The sequence below is a fragment of the Ochlerotatus camptorhynchus genome, unplaced genomic scaffold, assembly GCF_037179485.1.
Source record: "Ochlerotatus camptorhynchus isolate MF236.1 unplaced genomic scaffold, CSIRO-AGI_Acam_v1.1 ptg000046l, whole genome shotgun sequence".
In the NCBI taxonomy this organism is placed as follows: Eukaryota; Metazoa; Arthropoda; class Insecta; order Diptera; family Culicidae; genus Ochlerotatus; species Ochlerotatus camptorhynchus.
The window spans coordinates 1910190-1932109 of NW_027040537.1; the positions used below are offsets into that span (position 1 = coordinate 1910190).

Here is a 21920-nt window from a genome sequence, read left to right on the forward strand (position 1 = left end):
CCGATTTGAGCCAAACTTGGCCAAAACGCATATTTTGGCATTCTGAACAAATACATTTTTTGTTTTGCTCTGAAATGCCTAGATCCCTCTCGGCTACAACCCTGTATTATTAAAATTTAAAAAAAAAACATTTGTCAGAATAAGCTATTCGTGATCTTAGAACGTCAATTTGAAGGTTTTTTAATGTAGATTCTTATATGTGTACCCATATTTTGTTTTTGCTATAGTAACTACTATAACTATATTAAATAGCATTGATTTTCCACCAGAATAGTTCAAAACTACCACTCACTCATCTGTTCATATCTCAAAAACTATTTGTCCAAATCATTTGTCCTTCGAAACACATCTAGTAGAAGAGTTTTCCAAAGTGTGGTGAAAATTTGAACCCAAAATATCAAGAAATAATAAATCCCGACCATGGTGGAAATAGGCCATTTCTCGATAATTTTGATACCTGCCGGTAATCAGTCTGTTTACTGTAGTTACTATAACAAAAACAAAATGTGAATCTACATTAAAAAAAAAAACTTTAAATTAACGTTCTAAGATCACGGAATAGCTTATTTGTTTGTGGAGTAATCTCTTCTGAGAGTTGAATTTTTTTTAAACATCTCGAAAATCCAGGGTTGTAGCCCAGAAGGATCGTAGATACTTTATATAGAGTAAAATAAATAAAAACCTTTGTTCAGAATGCTAAAATAAGCGTTTTGGACAAGTTTGGCTCAAATCGGTGACATCGACCACAACTTTTTATAATTCTGTGCCCACTTGAGCTGGAAAGACCCATTTATGATCATTTTTAGACCATCCTGGAAAAAAGTTCACAAAAGTCTTAAAAATCGACAATTTATTTTTGTTTTCCACCCAATTGTGATGATTTTAAAAAAAAAATATTCACAAGTAAAATTTCTGACACACTATAGAAACAATTTGTATTCTAATTGGAATTCCCTTCAATCTTTCACCATCTACTGAATTTTTTGAAATTCACTCTACAGTATTGTCGGTATTCTCATGAAACCTCGCACTTCAGTTTATTCTATGTATGAAATACTCTTGTTATATTCGTTACAGTTCCTCTGGGAATTTCATCAGATTTACCTATAAGCATTTTCAGAAACCTTTTCAAAGTTACCTCCAACCTGCTATTGAAGTTTGCTAATAGTTATCTTGAAACTTTCCTCAGAACACTCCTGAAAATTTCATCCGAACTTTATTAAAATTCTTCTTAGAATGTTACAAGGGTTCTCCTTAAAATTCCCTAATATTTATTAAGAACCCATTGAAATTATCTCTCGAGCTTAAAATGTCTTTGAAGTGCCAGACTGTTTAAAAACAAGCTAATTAGGGGCTGTTCATAAACTACGTAGACAGTTTTTTTTTTGGATTCTTGACCCCCTCCTCCCCCTGCGTAGACAATTGTTCATACAAAATTTTTTAAATTTATATGGGCCGTGGATAATAGTCAACCTCCCCCCCAAACTATCTACGTAGTTTATGAACAGCCCCTTATAAGAACTTTGAAAATATTTCAATATGTCAGATTCTTGCGAAAGTTTAAGAGGCATTGGAGTTTTATGGAAGAGGAAAAATTCAAAGTTACAAATTGGATTTAAAGAACTACATATTTTAAAATTTTAACATCTGAATAGTAATTCTCAGTCCTTCAACAAAAACCAAGAATCATGAAGAGTCTGTAATTATCAAAAAAAAAATATTCGTTGCTTTTTTTCGAGTTAACTGAAATAATGAATCTAACTTCAATCTAATTCGGAAACTCATACAAATGTAGAAGATAAACATAAAAAAAAGTTGACTAAATTTAAACTTTTTTCTAGATACATGTAAAATATAAAAAAAATGCGGCTGAGTTAGGGGGGGTCAGTTGCCTCCTGGCTATGCCTATGAAATAATTCATTCTGGAGAATTAGTGTTTGTTAAAAAGTAAAAAAAAAAACTCTTACGAAGACGTCAAAATCGCAGCGGCCTTGGTTTTCAAGCTACAGTTCTTTTCCGATTTTGTCTACGCCCGAATTTGTCAGCTATTTTTTCCCGGTCAGCCTGAAGATTTCGCTGAACTTTTTGGTTGATCTCAAGCATTTCGCTCCAAATAACACTTAAGGGGGTATTCCCGATCTTTTTTTTCAAAAAATCAAATTTTTTTTTATCACGTTTTTTTGTACTTTAGACTATATACTTTCATCCCCCCAAGCCGTTTTCCGATCAGCGAATTCGGTGTCCAGGCATAGCTGACTAATGGTAAGAACCCCCAAATGGTTTTACCTAAAGTCAAAACTTTAAACGCGTTTTTCTCGAAACCACATTTTTTTTATCGGGCGAAGATTTTTCTCAGAAACTATAAGAGATATTGACTTGAATCTTTGCGCATTTTGTTCCTTATTAAATTCTTTGGAGCTTCTCCCACTTTCAGCCAAAAATATTAACATTTAACATTGTTTGAAGCACCTTAAAGCTGCAAAAAAGCGGGCTAAAAATCGCCTGTTTTTTCATATGGCCGCCATTTTGTTAATTTGCAAGATTTTTTGCTGCCAACGGGAGAAGCTCCAGAGAATCTTATGCAGATTATTAATTTCATCACGAAATCTGTTTCAGATGAAGCCGTTCCAGAGAAAAGTCTTCGCCCGTCCAGGCGTTTGCGGCGAACAGGGGTCTGTTTGCCGCCATTTTGTGACGTCAATAATGTCTTTTTTTATGTCGAAAAAAATTTATTTGTAAACTTTAATGTTCAATAAACAAGAATCCCAAAGAGTTAGGCGCATTACTATTCATTTTCCTTGAAAAAAAATTAATTGAAAAACAGGCCGAAAAAAGGCAAAAGATTGGGAATACCCCCTTAATTGTTTTGTCGCAACAATAACAGAGGTAACTCAAATAAACCTCAATTATTGTAACACTGCACAGCTGTATCGAGTCCCTCCCGATAAAGGTAACTAGGTGGCGGATAGAGCTGGGATGGCTGCAATACAAGTTATGGGCAGATACCCCATTCATACCCCAGAAAAAGGTTTCGTGATCGCCAAATTTAACGGAATATTCATATGCAGTTGCTACGCACCCGATGGACGATGGAGCAGTTCCACGAGACGCTGGTTGGACTTACCGAAGAGCTGATCGGACGAAGACCGCTAGTCATCGGAGGAGACTTTAATTCATAGGCAGTGGAATGGGGAACCAGATGTACCAACGCAAGAGGGCACATTCTCTGCAAGCTCTGGCGAAGCTGGAAATCAGACTGTTCAATAAAGGCACCACCAGCACTTTTCGCAGAGATGGCCGGGAATCCATTATCGACGTCACTTTATGCGGACTGCAGTCCGTCGCTGGTGGAAAACATGAATTGGAGAGTGTGTGAAGGATACTATATACCCATAGTGACCATCAGGCAATCCGATATGGCATCGGCCAACGGAATCCTTTGGCAGTAGAGAGGACGAGAACTTGTGACCTGAAGTGGAAGACGAGTTGACAGAACCGTTAGGGAGAGCATGTGACACGATCATGCCGAGGAAAATGGAGCTGAATAACAGACGGCCTCCAGCTTACTGTTGCAACGAGGCAATTAGCACCCTCCACGCTAGTTGTCTCTGAGCCAGAAGACGTGTTCAGAGAGCAAGAACAGAAGCAGACAGAGAGGAACGCAAGATCAACAATTGAAATGGCCTTAACTCCATTTTGTAAAAATTTCAATTGTTGGTCTTGAACGTAGAGGAATGTTCCGAGCATATAAACGAGAGATAAAGCAGAGCAGTTCAAACTGTCAACTGGAGCTTGGTCGAGACACTGCTGCCAACGACGTACACCGTGTCGTGATGACGAAGATCAGATGTCAAGTCATGCCCACTGAAATGTGCTTAGAGAACCTGAAAGTCATCGTGGAAGGACTTTTCTCGAAGCACAATCGAACGACCTGGCCACCTACATCGTATGGAGAAGGAGAGGGAGATACCGACGAAGTCACCAACGAGCAACTCGTAGCAGTGCCTGCTAGATACACTCGGAAAACTCTTGGAGAGGATCATCCTAAACAGACTGACGAAATGCACGGAGAGTAAACAAGGAATGTCGGAGAGGCAGTTCGGATTTCGAAAAGGAAGAGCAACAGTGGATGCAATTCGGACAGTTGTCGAGAGAGCCGAGAAGGCGTCGAAACAGAAGTGGAGAGGAGATCGATATTACGCCGTGATAACGATCGACGTCAAGAATGCGTTCAACAGCTCCAGTTGGGAGGCCGACGCTACTTCCAGAACCGGGTTCTGATCTACGAGCCAAATATGGGACAGAGATCGATTAGGATCGCGCTGGGAATTCCACAAGGCTCCATCCTTGGTCCAACGCTCTGGAACGTGATTTAAAACGGCAGTCTAACGCTGAAGCTACCCAAACGAGTTGAGATCGTTGGCTTTGCGGACGACGTCGTCTTACGATAACAGGCAAGACGCTGGAATAGATGGAAATGTTGGCGACCGAGGTGGTTGACATGATTGGAAACCTGATGCATGGAGCGAAGCTGCAGATAGCCCACAACAAAAGCGAGGTGGTATTGATTAGTAACTTTTAAGCGCTGAAGCGGTCAGAAATTACCGTTGTTATTGTGTTATTGTGGTTTTCCGGCTATAAACCGTAAAATTACCTGTAGAGGAAAGTGTGGAAGATCATCACTAATGATACCAAATTCAGTGAAAAATTCGAATGATTTATAACCAAATTGATAGTGTGAAGCCCTATTTTCACCATGAATACAAATGTAATATTAAAAGTAAACTGTTGAATCTTATGAAAGAAGATTTAAAAAATGTTCATTTTTGTAACCGAAATAAAACCTTTGGGGTAAAATAAGAATATTCTGAATTCATGAAGATTTAAGAAGGGCTAACAATGACCAGTTTTAGCATGAAAAGATTTAAAGGGTGGAGCAGTCAAAAATTGGTCGACTCAAATTTGGCGATTTTTTTTTAATCATGCATTTAAAAAACTTGAACACCCCTCATTTTGTAGATCTGTGCGTACGGAATGTTGCTTCTATTTTTTGCCATTTTCCATTCAGTCGTCAAAATGGCGTCGAAACAAAAGGAACAGCGTCAGAATTTTGAATGCGTTATAATGAACGATGAAATATACGTCAAGGCGGATTTCAAGCAGCTCCCAGATCAAGGGTTTATACGGCTACCGGAAAAGGACAGGTTCAAGATAAGTTTAAGCAGAAAAAGTTGTCAAAGTTCTCGAAAAAAATACTGTACAAATATTTGCAAAAACGATTGTTGCCTTTTTTGAAGAAACAGTCGTTTCGCGCTGTTTTGACCAGACCTTGTTTCCTGCCACTACGGGAAAATGGCTCAGGAACGGTACGCCGACAACAACGTGCGAGTCGTACCCAAAGACAAGAAAACAGTTAGAAATTATGAAACAATTCAAAGCAAATTGACGTTCAGCATCAAATAAGGTTGATACAACAGCGGTGCAAACAATTACTTTTTGTAGAATAAATTAAATTTAAGAAATACAGCCTTTTTATGGCTATAATTTTTCAGTCTTGGGAATGACTGATTTTTTACCAAAGTAGCTACTTCAAAACGTGATTTCTCATGATACAGTCATATTTATAAATGGAGTAATGCTAAATTGAAGAATTTAAGTAGAAAATGTTTGAAATATCACTGGTGCTCATATTGCCCTGAATGGACTTAAGTAATATGTTGTTAAGAACAACTTTAGTATTTACTGAGAACTAGAAAAAATATCATCTTATAGAAGAAACCAATGACCATTTATATAGCTGCTGAAGAAATATTAACAAAAAGTTATAATAAACTACTGATAGACCTAATTTTCGGATTCAGAAATATTATAACATTTTGAGCTAGTCTAATATTTTTCGAAAACATAATATTTATATAAAATAATTGGGTAGGGATGGGATCTTGATTGATTCCGATTTAGATGGGGAGAGTGGAATTGCCAACTCCCTGTTGTTAACATTTCGTGAATTGAAGGTGGGTTCTTCTCCCCACTGATTGGGACATCTCCTCGTATGATAGATTGTTCTGTATCGGGTTGGAACATTTTTATCATTGGAAGGAGATTCTTCTTGCTCCCGTGAATCACGTGTAAGTGTCTTTGCTTTGTTTCTGAAATATATCAGGCTTTTTTATTTTAAAAACGTTTGTAGATCTATCATCAGTATGAATTCGTGATTTGGTTGCTCCCGGGGATCCACCAGAAAATCCGGAACATCCGTAAAAGTAGTCGATTCATAAACTAGGTTCAGGACTTCTAAGAAGCTTATGTTACTGGCATTATAAGTAAGATGATCAAGGCATTCCAAATGGTGATGGTGCACAAGTAAATAAGGAATTCTCTCACTACGCGGCGCTAGTGTACATGTAAACTTCAGGGCTGGTAGCGAGTCACTTTTTAGTGACTTGGTGCCAAAAGGCTAAAAAGTCTCCTTTTTTAAGGTCAAGTCACTAAAGTTACTTTTTCTTGTAATAAGTCACTATTTTCAACTTTTATAGCATGCTTTGTGATGTTTAATCTTCATTCTCTATCTACAGGGTGTCTACTCATTTTTAAATAAAATTACCTGAGTCTTACAGGTTTTTCCAGAACCAAAATTCCGGAGATAAATTCCAAAGCTATTTTTAAAATGCGTTCAATATATGCTTTTTTTATTAAAGATAAAAAATAACAGTAAGTAACCCAAACGTTTTTAAGACATGGCAATAAGTTTCAAAGAAACAGATTTACACTCAAATCCATTGAATGTTGAAGTTTAGCATTTATTTAATTTCTCACTTGTACACGTACTTAATATGTATGTATGTATGTATATGTAAGTCCAAGATCTAAAAATTTTCAATGTCTTGAAATTTTCAATGTTGCTTAATTAAGAAAAACAAATAAATGATTTATTTCAAGTTCGTAGTTAACTTTATGAAATACTAGAGATACTCATTGCAGTCCCATTGACAATTGTAGGAACTTTAAAGAAATTCTGGTGAATGAAAGGAAATGCAGAGAATTTCAGTGAAGCTCGATAAACAAACTGTGGGAACATTAGGGAAGTTAACACACTGAAAATATGGGGAACTTACTGGAAGCTTTAAGATCCTCAAATCGGTTCTTTTAACATGGGAAAATTTTCAGGAACTTTTATGAAGCTCCTAGAATTTCAGATTGAGAGCACATCATAGGTGTTAAGCGAACTTGAGAAATATAGAAAATTTGAGGGGTATTGTGCAAATTTTTAAGAAGTTCTAAGTACCTCAGAAAAGCTAGATCTAGAGATCTTTGGGAAATTTCAGATCTTAAGAGCAGTTTCCATGTTCCAGTTCAGACTTTTGGAGCAGTTTGAAGAACTATAATTGTAAATTTAGACATGAGACAATGAGAACCCTTAAGAGGTTCCGAAAATTTCAGGGAAGTACAGAGACCATCAGAGAATTTATGAAAACTTCAGAAATATTTCAGGAGCTTCACAGAAGTCCAGAGAATTTCAGAGAAATTTATCTTCAATAGAATTGAGAGCTTTAAGGAAGCTTCGCGAACTTCAGCAAAGCTCCGAGAGAATTTCTGGGACGTGATAAAATTATATGAAAATCGGAAAAACGTGAGAGTATTTCAAGAACTTTAAAAAATGCGAAAATTTAGCTAAGTTCTATTAGAGAATATCAACGAAGTTCAAGTAATAAAAAAAAAATGCGAGAACTTTTAGCAAGCAGCGATATCTTCAAGAAATTCTTCTAATAAATTTAGAAAGTTTCATGATATTCAGCGAAGTTCTGAGTACTTCGAGAACGATCAGATTGCTTCCGAATGATCCCATTAACTTAAGCAAATTTGCAGCGACTTACAAGGAATTCCGTGGAATTATGGGAATTTTGAATATATATCAGAAAGTTTGCCGGATTATTAAACAAATTTCGAGAACTTCAGTTAAGCATCGATAAGTTCAGGGAAAATGAATGAGCGTTTATAACGGTTGGAATACTTAAGGAAAATTGTCGAAACTTCAATTTATTTTAGTAAAGTTGCGAGTTCTTAAAAGATACAGATTAATTCAGGGCAGTCTTGAGAACTTTGAAAAAAATCAGTAATCGTTTAAGCAGTTTTAATAACACCAAGAAAGCTAGAGTATTGAAGAAGTTTTAAATTAGTGTCGATAATTAAATGGAAGTTCACTTCACTGAAAGTCATAGAACTATATTAATTATTTCCTTCTAATTCCAGAAATTTAGAAAAACTTCGAAAACTTCACAGAAGGACAGTGATCTTCAGAAACATTTGGATAATTTATAGAAATCTATGGAGCTTAAGGGGAGAATCGTGAACTTCAGGAATTTTTATGAACATTAGCAAAATGCGGGAGCATTTGAAAGAAGTTTATCTATTAAGCTCCAAAAATTAGAAGAATTTCAGGGAGAGGTCAGTTCCATTAGTTTAAGAAAATTAGTGGGAAATTTAAAGTAGTTTCCAGAATTTTAAGATAACTCCATTGACGTTAAAAAGTTAATTAAGGTCTTTGCATAAGTTCAGAAATTCAGCGCAGTACAACAAGCTTCATGAGACCTACATAAACGTTACAGCAGTTTTGAGAATTTCAGAAAAGAACCGAGAACCTCGGAGCAGTTCCGTTAACATTAGAGAAGGCACATAAATTTTAAAGAAGTTTAGAGAACTTCAACGAATTGTTAAACGTTTAGAGGAGATCCATGATCGTTGGAAACATTGAGGAAACTTTAGGAAGTCCTATAAAGTTCAGGGAAGTTTAGGAATTTGATGAGTAGTATTGTGAGCATCAGGCTAGTTTCTCAAATTACAAAAGAACTTCAAGGCAGTTTCATTAACTTCAGGAACAATTTGGGATCTTTCAAGTAGTTCTGAAGACCTCAGAATAGTCCATTCCATATTCAATGGAAATTTCGATTAAGCTATCCTCCGAATTCAGGTTTCTTTTAGTTTTCCTCGGAATTACCTTGCAATTCTCCACAATAAGAAACCCTTTGGAAAGATTCTCAAAATAGTCATTGAATTCATTTAAGATTTCCTTTCGAATCTGCCTTGGAATTTGTCTCACATTGAAAGTCTCCTAAGAATTCATTGGCATTTCTACTCACAATTTCCTTAGATTTCTTCTCATAATTTTTTCCTGAATATATTTTCCAAATTCCTTTGACAATGTCCTGGAGTTATTCTCAGATTTGATTGTAATCCTTCTTTTAGTATTTTCCAAAAAAAAAATGGACGTGTGCTCCGGATTCGTTTTCTCCTACAAACTTTGTGAAATTATCCTCAGAATGCCATTGGAATTTTCCTTTGAGGGTCACAGAATTTGTGCTCCTCAGAAATTCCTAAGAGTTTTCATTAAAATTTACTTTTAATTCAATTAAGGGTTTCTTGAAATTCTACTCAAAACTAGCAGGCTTCACATGAAATCTTAAATTCATCAGAACTACCTTAAAAGCAGATGGCATCCGATGTTTTTTTGAAATATTTTTTTCCCAGAACTCCCTTGGAATGAGGTCTTTACATACATTTATTTGTACAACATAACATTTAAGATAAGACATAATCAACAATAGTACGCCACAATACTCGGTTTGCGGCTGCCGCTCTCCATCCTCGGTCATGCCCAATGCTCGCTAGATCACGCTCTACCTGGTCCGCCCATCGTGCTCTCTGCGCTCCACGCCTTCTTGTGCCAACCGGATCAGTAGCGAACAACAACTTTGCAGGGTTGTTGTCCGGTATTCTTGCAACATGCCCTGCCCACCGCATCCTTCCAGCTTTGGCCACCTTCTGGATGCTGGGTTCGCCGTAGAGTGCAACGAGCTCGTGGTTCATTCTTCGCCGCCACTCACCGTTCTCCTGCACACCGGCGAAGATCGTCCTTATCACACGTCGCTCGAAAACTCCGAGTGCTTGCAGGTCCTCCTCGAGCATAGTCCATGTCTCGTGTCCATAGAGGACCACCGGTCTGATTAGCGTTCTGTACATGGTACATTTGGTGCGGGGGTGAATCTTTTTTGACCGTAGTTTCTTCTGGAGCCCGTAGTTGGCACGACTTCCACTGATGATGCGCCTTCGTATTTCACGACTCACATTGTTGTCAGCCGTCATTAAGGATCCAAGGTAAACGAATTTCTCCACTACCTCGAAAGTATCCCCGTCTATCGTAACATTACTTCCTAGACGAATCCTGTCATGTTCGGTTCCGCCTACTAGCATGTACTTTGTTTTTGACGCACTCACCACAAGTCCGACCTTTGCTGCTTCGTGTTTCTGGCGGGTGTATAATTCTGCCACCGTTCCAAATGTTCTTGCGATAATGTCCATGTCGTCCGCAAAGCACACAAATTGACCGGATTTCGTGAAAATCGTACCCCGGCTGTTGAGCCCGGCTCGTCGCATTACACCTTCTAGAGCAATGTTGAAGAGTAGGCATGAGAGTCCGTCACCTTATCGCAGTCCCCAGCGAGATTCGAATGAACTGGATAGTTCACCCGAAACTCTTACGCAGTTTTGCACACCGTCCATCGTTGCTTTGATCAGTCTGATCAGCTTCCCAGGAAAGCCGTTCTCGTCCATGATTTTCCATAGCTCTGTGCGGTCGATACTGTCGTATGCCGCCTTAAAGTCGATGAACAAATGATGCGTTGGGACCTGGTATTCACGGCATTTATGGAGGATTTGCCGTACGGTGAAGATCTGGTCCGTTGTCGATCGGCCGTCAATGAAGCCGGCTTGATAACTTCCCACGAACTCGGTCATTTTAGGTGATAGACGACGGAAGATGATCTGGGATAGCACTTTGTAAGCGGCATTCAAAATGGTGATCACTCTGAAGTTCTCACATTCCAAATGGTCGCCTTTCTTGTGAATGGGGCAGATTACCCCCTCCTTCCACTTCTCCGGTAGCTGTTCTGTTTCCCAGATCCTGACTATCATCCGGTGCAGGCAGGTGGCCAACTTTTCTGGGCCCATCTTCATGAGTTCGGCTGCGATACCATCCTTACCAGCTGCTTTGTTGTTTTTGAGCTGCTGAATGGAGTCCTTAACTTCCCTCAGCGTGGGAGTTGGGTCAGTTCTGTCCTCTGCTGCACTGACGTAGTCGTTTCCTCCATTGTGCTGGTCTCCCGTGCCTACGTTCTCCTCGCCATTCAGGTGCGCATCGAAGTGCTGCTTCCACCTTTCAATCACCTCACGTCCGTCCGTCAAGAGGCTCCCGTCCTTATTCTTGCACATTTCGGCTCGCGGCACGAAGCCGTTGCGGGATGCGTTGAGCTTCTGGTAGAACTTCCGTGTTTCTTGGGAACGGCACAGCAGTTTCATTTCCTCACACTCCGCTTCTTCCTGGCGGCCTTTTTTCTCCCGAAAAATGCGGGTCTGCTGTTTCCGCTTCTGTTTATACCGTTCCACGTTCTGTCTTGTTCCATGCTGCAGCATTGCCGCCCGCGCTGCGTTCTTCTCCTCCAAAATCGCAGCAGTCCTCTAGAGGGGGCACATCAAGCTCGCCCTCCTCTGGCAACGCTGCCTCGAGATTCTGCGCGTATGGTAAGGCGACATCCGGTTGCTTCAGTCGCTCTAGGTTGTACCGTGGCGGGCGTCGGTACCGTACATTGTTGATGACGGAAAGTTTTGGGCGCAGTTTGACCATCACCAGGTAGTGGTAAGAGTCGATGTTAGCGCCACGATAGGTCCTGACGTCGATAATGTCGGAGAAGTGCCGTCCATCAATCAGAATGTGGTCAATTTGCGATTCCGTCTGCTGTGGTGATCTCCAGGTGTAACGATAGGGGAGGCTGTGTTGGAAGAAGGTGCTACGTATGGCCATGTTCTTGGAGGCGGCGAAATCGATGAGTCGTAGGCCGTTCCCGTTCGTCAGCTGGTGGGCGCTGAACTTTCCAATCGTCGGTCTGAATTCCTCCTCCTGGCCTACCTGAGCGTTTAAGTCTCCTATGATGATCTTGACGTCGTGGCTTGGGCAGCGATCGTACTCGCGGTCGAGCTGCGCGTAAAATGCGTCCTTGTCATCATCAGTGCTTCCGGAGTGAGGGCTGTGCACGTTGATTATGCTAAAGTTGAAGAATCGGCCCTTGATCTTCAACCTGCACATTCTTTTGTCGATCGGCCACCAACCGATCACGCGCTTCTGCTTTTCGCCCATCATGATGAAAGCTGTGCCCTGCTCGCGTGTGTTGCCGCAACTCTGGTAGATGGTATGATTAACTCTGAATGTTCGCACCATGGATCCTGTCCAACACACCTCCTGCAGCGCTACGATGCCGAATCCGTGGTCCTTCAGTAGATTGGCGAGTATTCGGGTGCTCCCGATGAAATTGAGAGATCGACAGTTCCACGTGCCGAGGAATGAGGTCCTTAGAAATTATAATAAAATTTCCCGAGTCTTTAGAACTCTGCATGGAATTTGACTTCAGAATCTTGAAATTTTTTTGAAGTGTTAGTTCAGAAATAATTCCAATTTAAAATTTCTAGGAAATATGCATATTCCAAAACAAGAAAAGAAAAACATTTAAGGCTCTGTTTTTTTATGAAATTTATTTGTTACTGAAGATTAATCCACTGTGGATCTATAAAGTTCAAAGTGTGAATGAAAATAACGAGAAAAATTGGTGTTGAGTACTTGGCACTGATGAAGTCTGCAAGTAGTAGACGAAATACGCGTATCTGTCAAAAGATAAGCAATTACAACGGAATTTAAAGGAAATAAACCAACCCACTCAAAGCTCTTCATAAAGGGATTCCGTTAAGAGGTTTAACAAATTTAAAGGATTGAGAAAAATTAAATGCTTGTTTATTAAAATCCATTCTTTTCTTTAAAATATCCTTAATAAGCAAATTATTAAATTTTTGAGACTTCCAGATATTTAAAGGAAATAAATTTTCTGAGGATTCCCGGTTTTCCAGGTTTTTGCAGTTAGTAGACACCCTGAATAATACTGTGTGTTTAGCCATAAACTTTCTATTGAATCTATCACTTTAAAGGTTTATATCGTTCATAAATGTTTTTGAGATTCTAATTAAATAAGTCTAAAACATCAAACATTTATTTGGTGTGCCATCATAACGACTAGTTTTATTCTCTTAGGTCACTTTTTAGTCACTATTTTCACTTTTAAGTCACTATTTAGTCACTTATTTCTTCAACATGGTCACTAAAATCACTATTTTTGACAGCAATGATCGCTATCAGCCCTGAAAATTTCTATATCTATAACCTATATCTTGAAATCCTCACTATCTACGCAGTTAGGACATCACGTAGATCACCTGAACAACTTTCCCGAAGACGGAAACATTCTAAATAGTAAAGATCTAAAGATATATTTTATACAGGAAATTTACTTGCGCATATGCGCTGCATAGTGAGAAAATTATATACTACTGTAACAGTAGTACTGTTCTTTATCCGCCTTGACCTACTGTGCAATTTTACCGAAGACAGTAACGTTTCATATGGCCATCTTACCCCTAGGGGTGGCGAACCTTATCCCGCATTATTTAGTTTGTTTTTGATTCGTGATAAAACATCATCAAATGAATAGAAAAATATCTGAAAATCAAGGTATTTATGGAAGACTACTCTAAAGATCAATAATCCCTAAATTGATCGCGGAAATTTTAAACAGTTTTAGTTAAATTTTACTTCAAGCTTAGGATGGCCATTTTACCCCGTCGTCCCCTACTACAGCGCAAAAAAGAAAACTACATCAGCTATTCTCCCAAGATAACAGGTTGGTCAGTTGGTCAAGATCTCCCGCTGATCGAAGATTTCGATGAAGTCCATTGGTTTTTTTTTTCAAGACTTCCAGGTTAACGTTCCTAATGCATTAGGAAAAAGTTTCACATTGTGCAAAAAGACCCAAACTGCAATTCGCTCCCAAAAATTTACGTTTGAATCGGTTCTTGATCTATTACCCTCAAAGGAAAGATGAAGGTTCCTAGAACTAGAAGGGCACCCTTCCCAGGAATTCTCCAATCTGGTCATTTAGGCTACCTGACACCGGTTCAAAATTTATGATTTTTCATCCAGAAGTAAATAGACATCACGCCATTGACCAACAGGTGGATCTGGTTACATCCGGATGCCCAGAATCGGTTCCGGTAGGGCCCCAAAACAGGACCTTTCCTAAATTTCATGTACTCGTATCGTCCGACAGCTCAAAATCTATGATTTTTCATCCAAAAGTAAATAGACAACAGATGGATCTGGTCATGAGGTTTTGGAAGTGTCCTTTTGCAGCCTATTGGAACCTGTATCACGTAATCTAAACTTCTCCATTTAGGCTCCATTCTAGGAACGTTAATCTTTTATTTGAGGCCAGTGGATTAATAGTCGTTTAAGAAATGGATTTTTGGGAGCGAGTTGCAATCTGAGTCTTTTTTGACCCCTAATGCATAAATGTGTCTTTTTTTTTTGTACTGCCACTCCTAGAGGTCGCTGAAAGCTTCTTTTCAGCTCTCTATCATATTTCGTTACAAATTTACAGCTTTCTAAAATGACGTTGGGTTATAAAAGACCCTAATGCACTAGGGAGTTTTTTTTATAATGCATTTATTTTTCCAGGATCATTTGCTGTAGCTTTGCGGAGCCGATATTCAGTGTTTGGATCACAAACTTACTTAAAACTAACGTAAGTAAAGCGGGGGCCGATTATTCACGGCTATCTCGAGGTTAGAGGTAACAAATTGTAACAATTGGATGCCAGGGAAGGGATTGAGAACACAGGGTTTGGAGAGTAATGTGCTCTTGATCTCGAACTAAGCGACGTACTGATACTAGGAAGGTTATCAAGTATTCTTCTAAAAAAACAGATTGGTTATAGGGGAAATGGCTCTAATGTTGGCCTATGGATCTAAGATTGGGCCCATCGCTAAAAATCTGCTATTTATCAATTTTGTCTAGATGAACGCGTCATTGGGACGGTACTAATGGATATTATTGGTCGCTATTGAAAATTTAGTCGATTACTGAATTAATGTACGGGTCCAAATTAGAATCATTTGGGCCGACATTACATCCATTTCCCCTATTTTTAATAACCTACATTTCAAAAAAGAAGCTTAATATATGTAGTCAAAATCTGCTTTTGTTTAGCAGAAATCTACACTTGTCTTCTTAAAATTGAAAAAGCCTTCGACCACTCCAATAAAGAGATGAGGAGAGTTGACTGTTGATATACTGCCCATTTATTTGAGAAAACGGATTCGGAAACCTCTTCAGAGTTGATACTTTAGTTGATATAGCAAAATGCCAATATAATTCCTAAAACATATCTACTCATGCAATGCAAATGACAAACGAACAAGGGCGTAACCCGGTTTCGAGCTAGGGAGGGGCAAATAAAATACTATGGAAAATTTGGCCGAATGCCATTTCATCGAAAGCCTTTGTGTTGCTGAGTTTAGGAGGGAGCAGTTACCCCCTCCTGACTCTCTCTGGCTACGGCCTATGCGAACGAATGTGCAAAAATCTCCATAGTCAAGCAAATTTCATTGTGTTACTGCAGCCCTCAATCTATGTATACGCTCATTATGCTAAGTGGTAACAATGAAAACAGGAATGCTAAATAATAAAGTTCCACGCTTGTGTTGTACTTACGTGTGATGTGTATGTTCTCCCTGGATGCGGATTATACTCGACCGGAGTAGGTTATATAAACGTTTTAATTGCTTCAACAGCAAAAACCACCCGAAACAACCCGTCGGTTCCGGTTTTACGAATTTGTAGTCAAACGAAAATTGATAATAATGGGTGTGGTCGAACAGGCTGCCAGCTTATTGGCTGTACAAATACTGGCCCTCGATGTACTCTAAACTCTCGGAAAAGAATAACAACCTCCACTCCACGGTACACTGTTTCAATCAACGTTCTATGCTATACTGACCGACTGATTGACCGCACGAATAATAAGCTGTTGCATTCGTGCTTATGGTCAGTTGAGCGTTTTGGACCTAGGGGTGCTCGAAAATTAATCCAATATGTAGCGAATGCCGTGAACAAGAAGTTCCATGCATGACAAATTTACGGAAATTTATGTTCAAGTTGTCGGAAGTCACATACCAAAAAAGAGCATCCCTACCGCGATCTTCATTGGTGAATTTATTGTCAACCTCCCGCTTGGCCTCTCATGCTTCGATCTAATTTCTAACAAACGGGACAGAGTGAAATTCGGAGTAGATTCCTATCACTTTGCTAATGAACATCGCACCAGAGCAGTTATGAAACCTATGCATTGTAATTTACGTTCGATTGGCATCGATGTGCGAAATCTTCCTGGTAATTGCATTATCGCTTTGAAGCCTCTATTCTATTCGTGAATAACTTTTATTGGTAGCAGAGTCAGAGTTTTTATAAACGTTATTTAGAGCGAAGTTTCAATCCAGCAAAAAAGCGCCGTTCTGTCACTATCATCAGATGAGAAAACGATGACAGAGATTTTCTTCAAAATCTCATCGATTTTTTGACGGTGTTGTGATCATCGTGATTACTATCTTATTTATTGCTATTAAAGTTACTTGTACCGAGGAAATCTTAAAAAAAATACTAAACCGATTACATTCGGTTGCTTGCTTAAATTCATCTAAATCAGTTAGAATCTCGTGAGTGCTTGATCATTGGAAATTGACGAGAAAGCTCATGATAGGTAGTTTCGTCTCGTGATAGTGAGAGGACCTGTTTTCTCATTGTCACATGACGACAGTGATATTTACCAGCTCTGCGTAGGACTACGTCTGTGATTTCTATATGGGGGTACACTTTTTTTTTAACTAGTATGTTTATTTGGAAGGCTCAATCGCGTTAGCTTTACGGAGCCGATAGTTCATTGTTCTTTTTTTGTAACAAAATTCACTTAATTCTATGTCTAGTAGGAGTTGGGCCGAATACTCGCGGCTTACTCGAGGTTAAAGAGGTACATTGTCGAAGGATAGGATGAGGGGAGGAGCTTGGGGGTAAGGTTTCGTTGTCTCGTCAGAGCGTTGTCGGCAGTATGAATGGTAGTGCGGTTCTAGTTTCGTCTGGAGTTCGACCGGCTATGGTGACCAGTGGGCGACGATGAGACTCATCGAGACGGGGAGACAAGACAAACAAAAACTAATAAAGAGAGCCAAACGACAAAGGAATTAAATTCTTATACTAGACATTTGAAGAAATACATAAACCGACTGCATATAGCAGATATCGCGAGTTCCCAACACGTCTCTAATAGGAACATAGGGTTGTCTTCCTTGGGCCTCAAGGGTATTCAAAAGTCGCTCTCTGGCGGCGTAATTATCCGTACATTGCCAAACTGCATGATCGATGTCATCGTAACCGTTTCCACACCGACAGATGTTGCTGTCCACGAGGTTTATTCTATTGAGATGAGCATCTAGCGAGTAGTGGTTGGACATAAGTCTACTCATCACGCGAATGAAGTCACGACTTAAGTCCAAGCCTTTAAACCACGCTCTTGAAGAAACATTACGAATAATTGAATGTAACCACCGTGCAAGATTTCCATTGTCCCAATCGGTTTGCCAACTCGAAAGGGTACTCTGACGCACTAAATGGTAAAATTCATCGTGTGAAATTTGCCTGTCATAAAATTCGCCTTCCTGCGCGCCCACCTTTGCGAGAGAGTCCGCCTTCTCATTGCCTGGGATTGAGCAATGTGAGGGGACCCATACAAAGGTAATCATATATGATCTTTCGACCAGCACACTCATCTGCTCCCTTACCTTTGAAAGGAAATAAGATGAGTGCCTACCTTGTTTCATCGACCGAATAGCCTCAATCGAACTGAGATTATCCGAGAAGATGAAGTAATGGTCTGTGGGCATGTCGGAAATCATCCCCAATGCGAAGTTGATTGCTGCCAGCTCAGCAACAAAAACGGAACAAGGTTCCTGGAGTTTGCGGAAGGCGCTAGAGTTTTCATTGAAGACACAGAAGCCAGTGGATCCATTGAGACGTGACCCGTCTGTAAAATATCTTTTCACGCAATTGACGTGTTGGTACTTTTCAGTAAAAATACGCGGGATAATAATAGGTCGAAGTTGATCGAGAATCCCATGAGTTGCTTGTTTCATGGTCAGATCATATTCAATTGAGGAACTGCGATTGGTGAAGTGAGCACGGTATGGAGTGTAACAAGGAAGACACATATCTGATGATATGTAGTGGTGGTAGATTCTCATAAATCGAGATTGTGTGTTCAGCCCAAGAAGGAATATAAGTGTGTTCGTCACTCCGCATTTGATTAGTATTCTAAGAGAAAGCTCCCAGAAACGGTTCTGGAGGGGTGTTACTCCTGCCAGAACCTCTAGACTCATGTTATGCGTTGAGTGCATACAGCCGAGAGCAATACGCAGACAACGATATTGAATTCGTTCCAATTTTATTAGGTGACATTTTCTTGCCGAGAGAAAGAGCAGAAAGAGCCGTACTCTAGAACAGAGAGAATAGTTGTTTTATAAAGCGTTATGAGGTCTCCGGGATGAGAACCCCACCATGTGCCGCAAATTGAACGGAGAAAGTTGATCCTCTGCTGACATTTTTACTTCAAATACGTAATATGGGTATTCCAAGTGCACTTTGAATCAAACCAGACCCCAAGGTACTTTAAAGACAATGATTGAGTAATGTTTCTGCCCAAAAGATTAAGATGCATTTGGGCTGGGTACCGCTTTCGAGTAAACACTACCAGTTCAGTTTTCTGCGGCGAGAAATCGATCCCTAGGTTCCTAGCCCAAGACGACAAGTTATCTAAGGAACTTTGCAATGGTCCTTGCAAGTCCACGGCATGTGGACCTCTTACGGAAACCACACTGTCATCTGCAAGTTGTCTAAGCGTGCATTGTTCTGCCAAACAGTTGTCGATATCTTTGACATAAAAGTTATAAAGAAGAGGGCTGAGACATGAGCCTTGGGGCAGGCCCATATAGCTAATTCTGGAAGTTGTCAGTTGTCCAAGGGAAAACTCATTTGCTTTTCTGACAACAAATTGTACAAGAAATTATTTAAAATTCCAGAAAGTCCACATCTGTGCAGATTGTCCGACAGAATTTCAATGGAAACTGAATCAAAAGCCCCCTTAATGTCCAAGAATACTGAAGCCAATTGCTCCTTGTGTGCAAAGGTCAGTTGAATATCTGTGGAAAGCAGCGCTAGACAATCGTTTGTTCCTTTGCTCTTGCGGAACCCAAACTGTGTATTTGATAGCAAGTTATTTGTTTCGACCCACTGATCGAGTCTCCGAAGGATCATTTTCTCCAACAATTTCCTAATGCACGAGAGCATCGCAATCGGGCGGTATGAGTTATGGTCAGACGCTGGTTTGCCAGGTTTTCGAATGGCTATTACTTTGACCTGTCTCCATTCAGGCGGTATAATGTTATTTTCTAGTAAGGAATTGAATAAATCTAGCAAGCGTCTTTTAGCGATATCTGGGAGATTTTTCAGAAGATTGAATTTAATCATATCGCTTCCCGGTGAGGAGTTGTTCGATGAAAGAAGAGCCATAGAGAAATCCAGCATTGAGAATGGTCTATCCAGAGAGCCGCCGCTAGGAGACGCTTCTCGAAGAATATTTTGTGCTGGAACTGAGTCCGGACAGACCTTTTTAGCGAAATCGAATATCCATCGGTTGGAGTATTCTTCACTCTCATTAGAAGATGACCGGTTACGCATGTTGCGAGCCACCCTCCACAAGGTGTTCATTGAGGTTTCTCGTGAGAGTCCCTCGACGAAATTGCGCCAATAACCGCGTTTTTTTGCTTTGATTATTTGTTTCAGCTTTGTTTCAAGCTTTGAATATTCCTCGAAAAGTGGAATGTGGAGGTTTTGTGTCTACGAAAAGCTTTGAAAGCATCAGATTTTTCTAAATACAATTTTGTGCATTCTTCGTCCCATCCAGGTGTGGCTGGTCTCCTTTTGAAGGGCGCACTTGGAACTTTTCTTTTTTGTGCTTCCAGTGAGCTTTTGTAAATTAAATCGGCGAGGAATCGATATTCTTCCAATGGTGGAAGCGTATCTATTGATTCGGCACCGATTGTCACCGCCGTTGCATATTTCTGCCAATCTATGTTCCTTGTAAGATCAAATGGAACACGAGATGGTTCTGCAGAGTGAGGGGCACCCTTAATTGAAATGATGATTGGCAAATGATCGCTACCATGGCGATCATTGATAACCTTCCACATACAATCCAATGATAGCGATCTTGAACACAAAGATAGGTCGAGTCGGCTTTCTCGAGCCGGAGGTTTTGCTATACGTGTCGCTTCACCAGTGTTCAAAATAGTCAAGTTGAAATCGTCGCATAAATCGTAAAAAATAGCCGCTCTATTGTCATCATATAGATCGCCCCACCCAGTACCATGGGAGTTCATATCACCCAGAATTAATACTGGGGATGGAAGAATCGAAACTAGATTCCAGAGTTGACTACGGCTAATGGAGATTCTTGGTGGAACGTATACTGAAGCTATGCAAAGATCTTTGTTCTTCACATTTATTTGGCAAGCGACGATTTCGACGCCTGATAGAGCAGGAAGGGAAATTTTGTAGAAAGGGTAGCACTTTTTGATCCCTAAAAGTACTCCTCCATAAGAATCGTCTCTATCCAGGCGTATAATGTTAAAATCGTGGAAGTTGAGTTCTTTATCGGAATAAAGCCATGTTTCATAGAGAGCAAATATATCACAATCAGAATTGTGAAGTAAAAGTTTGAACGAGTCTAGTTTAGGCACTAGACTACGGCAGTTCCACTGTAGCACAGTGATCATATCTTCAACCTCGTTCGACGAATTATCCATCGAAAGATATGATTGATGCAAGGAGGGGCCATGAAACAGTCAATTGCTTAAGATATGATTCTAATGTTGGAAGCAAGGCACAAACTAAGCTTCTAAGAGGGTCTTGTATGTTGAACATATTTAATATGAATTCCACAATGTCCGAAAAAGCTAGCAAACCTCGTTCGGACTTGGATTTCTTTTGAGAAGTTTGAGGAGCAGCTTTATTATTTTTATTATCTTTTTTGGGCAATGGTGGAAAATTCCTGCTGCATCCAGGGATTGGTTCAGCAGGAGCCTTCGGTTTCGTTTTTTCATCCCCATTACCCTGGGAATTTTCCAATCTTCTGGAGGTGACTTTAGTTTTCTTACGGCGCACTTTCGGGGAGGGGCATTTTCTTTTTGTGGATCCGTCCATTTTTGAAGGTGCGTGTACCACCGTAGAATCACCTTCATCGGATGAGTCAGAGTTCGATTCTTCAGCTGACAAAATCGAAAATTGATTTGCCTCTTGGACGGCTGATGCAGCCTTCACCATTTGAGCATATGTCTGCTTGGAGCGTCCTGAGATTGAACGCTGCACTTTATCGGAGTGCTGCTTGTACATCGGGCACTCCTGCAAAGGGTGAGGATTCTCGCCACAGTAAGCGCATTTTACTGATTCTTTGTGGCAAGAATCCTCTTTGTGGTTTTCACCACATTTGCCACAACGAGTTTTGTTGCCGCAATGGCTGGCCGAGTGTCGCAGCCTTTTGCAGTTGGTACAATTATATACCCTCTGTACAAACAACCGCACCGGAAAAAAAGCACCATCAACTTTGACAAAGTTTGGGAGAACTGAACCAGCGAAAGTCACCCGAAACGAGTCTGAATGCTGATAAACTTTCTTGCCATCTTGTAAAGACACTGAATGCAGTTGCCTAACATCCAGTATCTTTACAAGCTCGCTTGTGACTTTTCTGTTTTTAAAACAACCCGAGGCACGTTTCAAGTCCTCGACAGACAGACTCGCGTCGGAGACCACGCCTTCTATCTCCACATCTCGAGAAGGGATGTAGATGTTGTACTCAACACTAAACAACTCGTGATCAGCAATTTTA

At 40.1% G+C, this 21920-nt stretch overlaps 3 protein-coding genes across 3 annotated transcripts in view; 1 reads left to right on the plus strand and 2 right to left on the minus strand.

The window, feature by feature from the left end:
* Positions 1-15857, minus strand: part of LOC135717002 (uncharacterized) — a 30501-nt gene extending 14644 nt beyond the window's left edge. The window contains exon 1 of the mRNA XM_065239043.1: positions 15644-15857. The gene's annotated coding sequence lies outside the window, so the exon portion shown is untranslated. The remainder of the gene's footprint in view (positions 1-15643) is intronic.
* Positions 1-21920, plus strand: part of LOC135716953 (G-patch domain and KOW motifs-containing protein) — a 103639-nt gene that overhangs the window by 51517 nt on the left and 30202 nt on the right. The window lies entirely within an intron of this gene.
* The window catches only part of LOC135715910 (uncharacterized), a 58880-nt gene that overhangs the window by 11221 nt on the left and 25739 nt on the right, over positions 1-21920 (minus strand). The gene's annotated exons all lie outside the window — the stretch shown is intronic.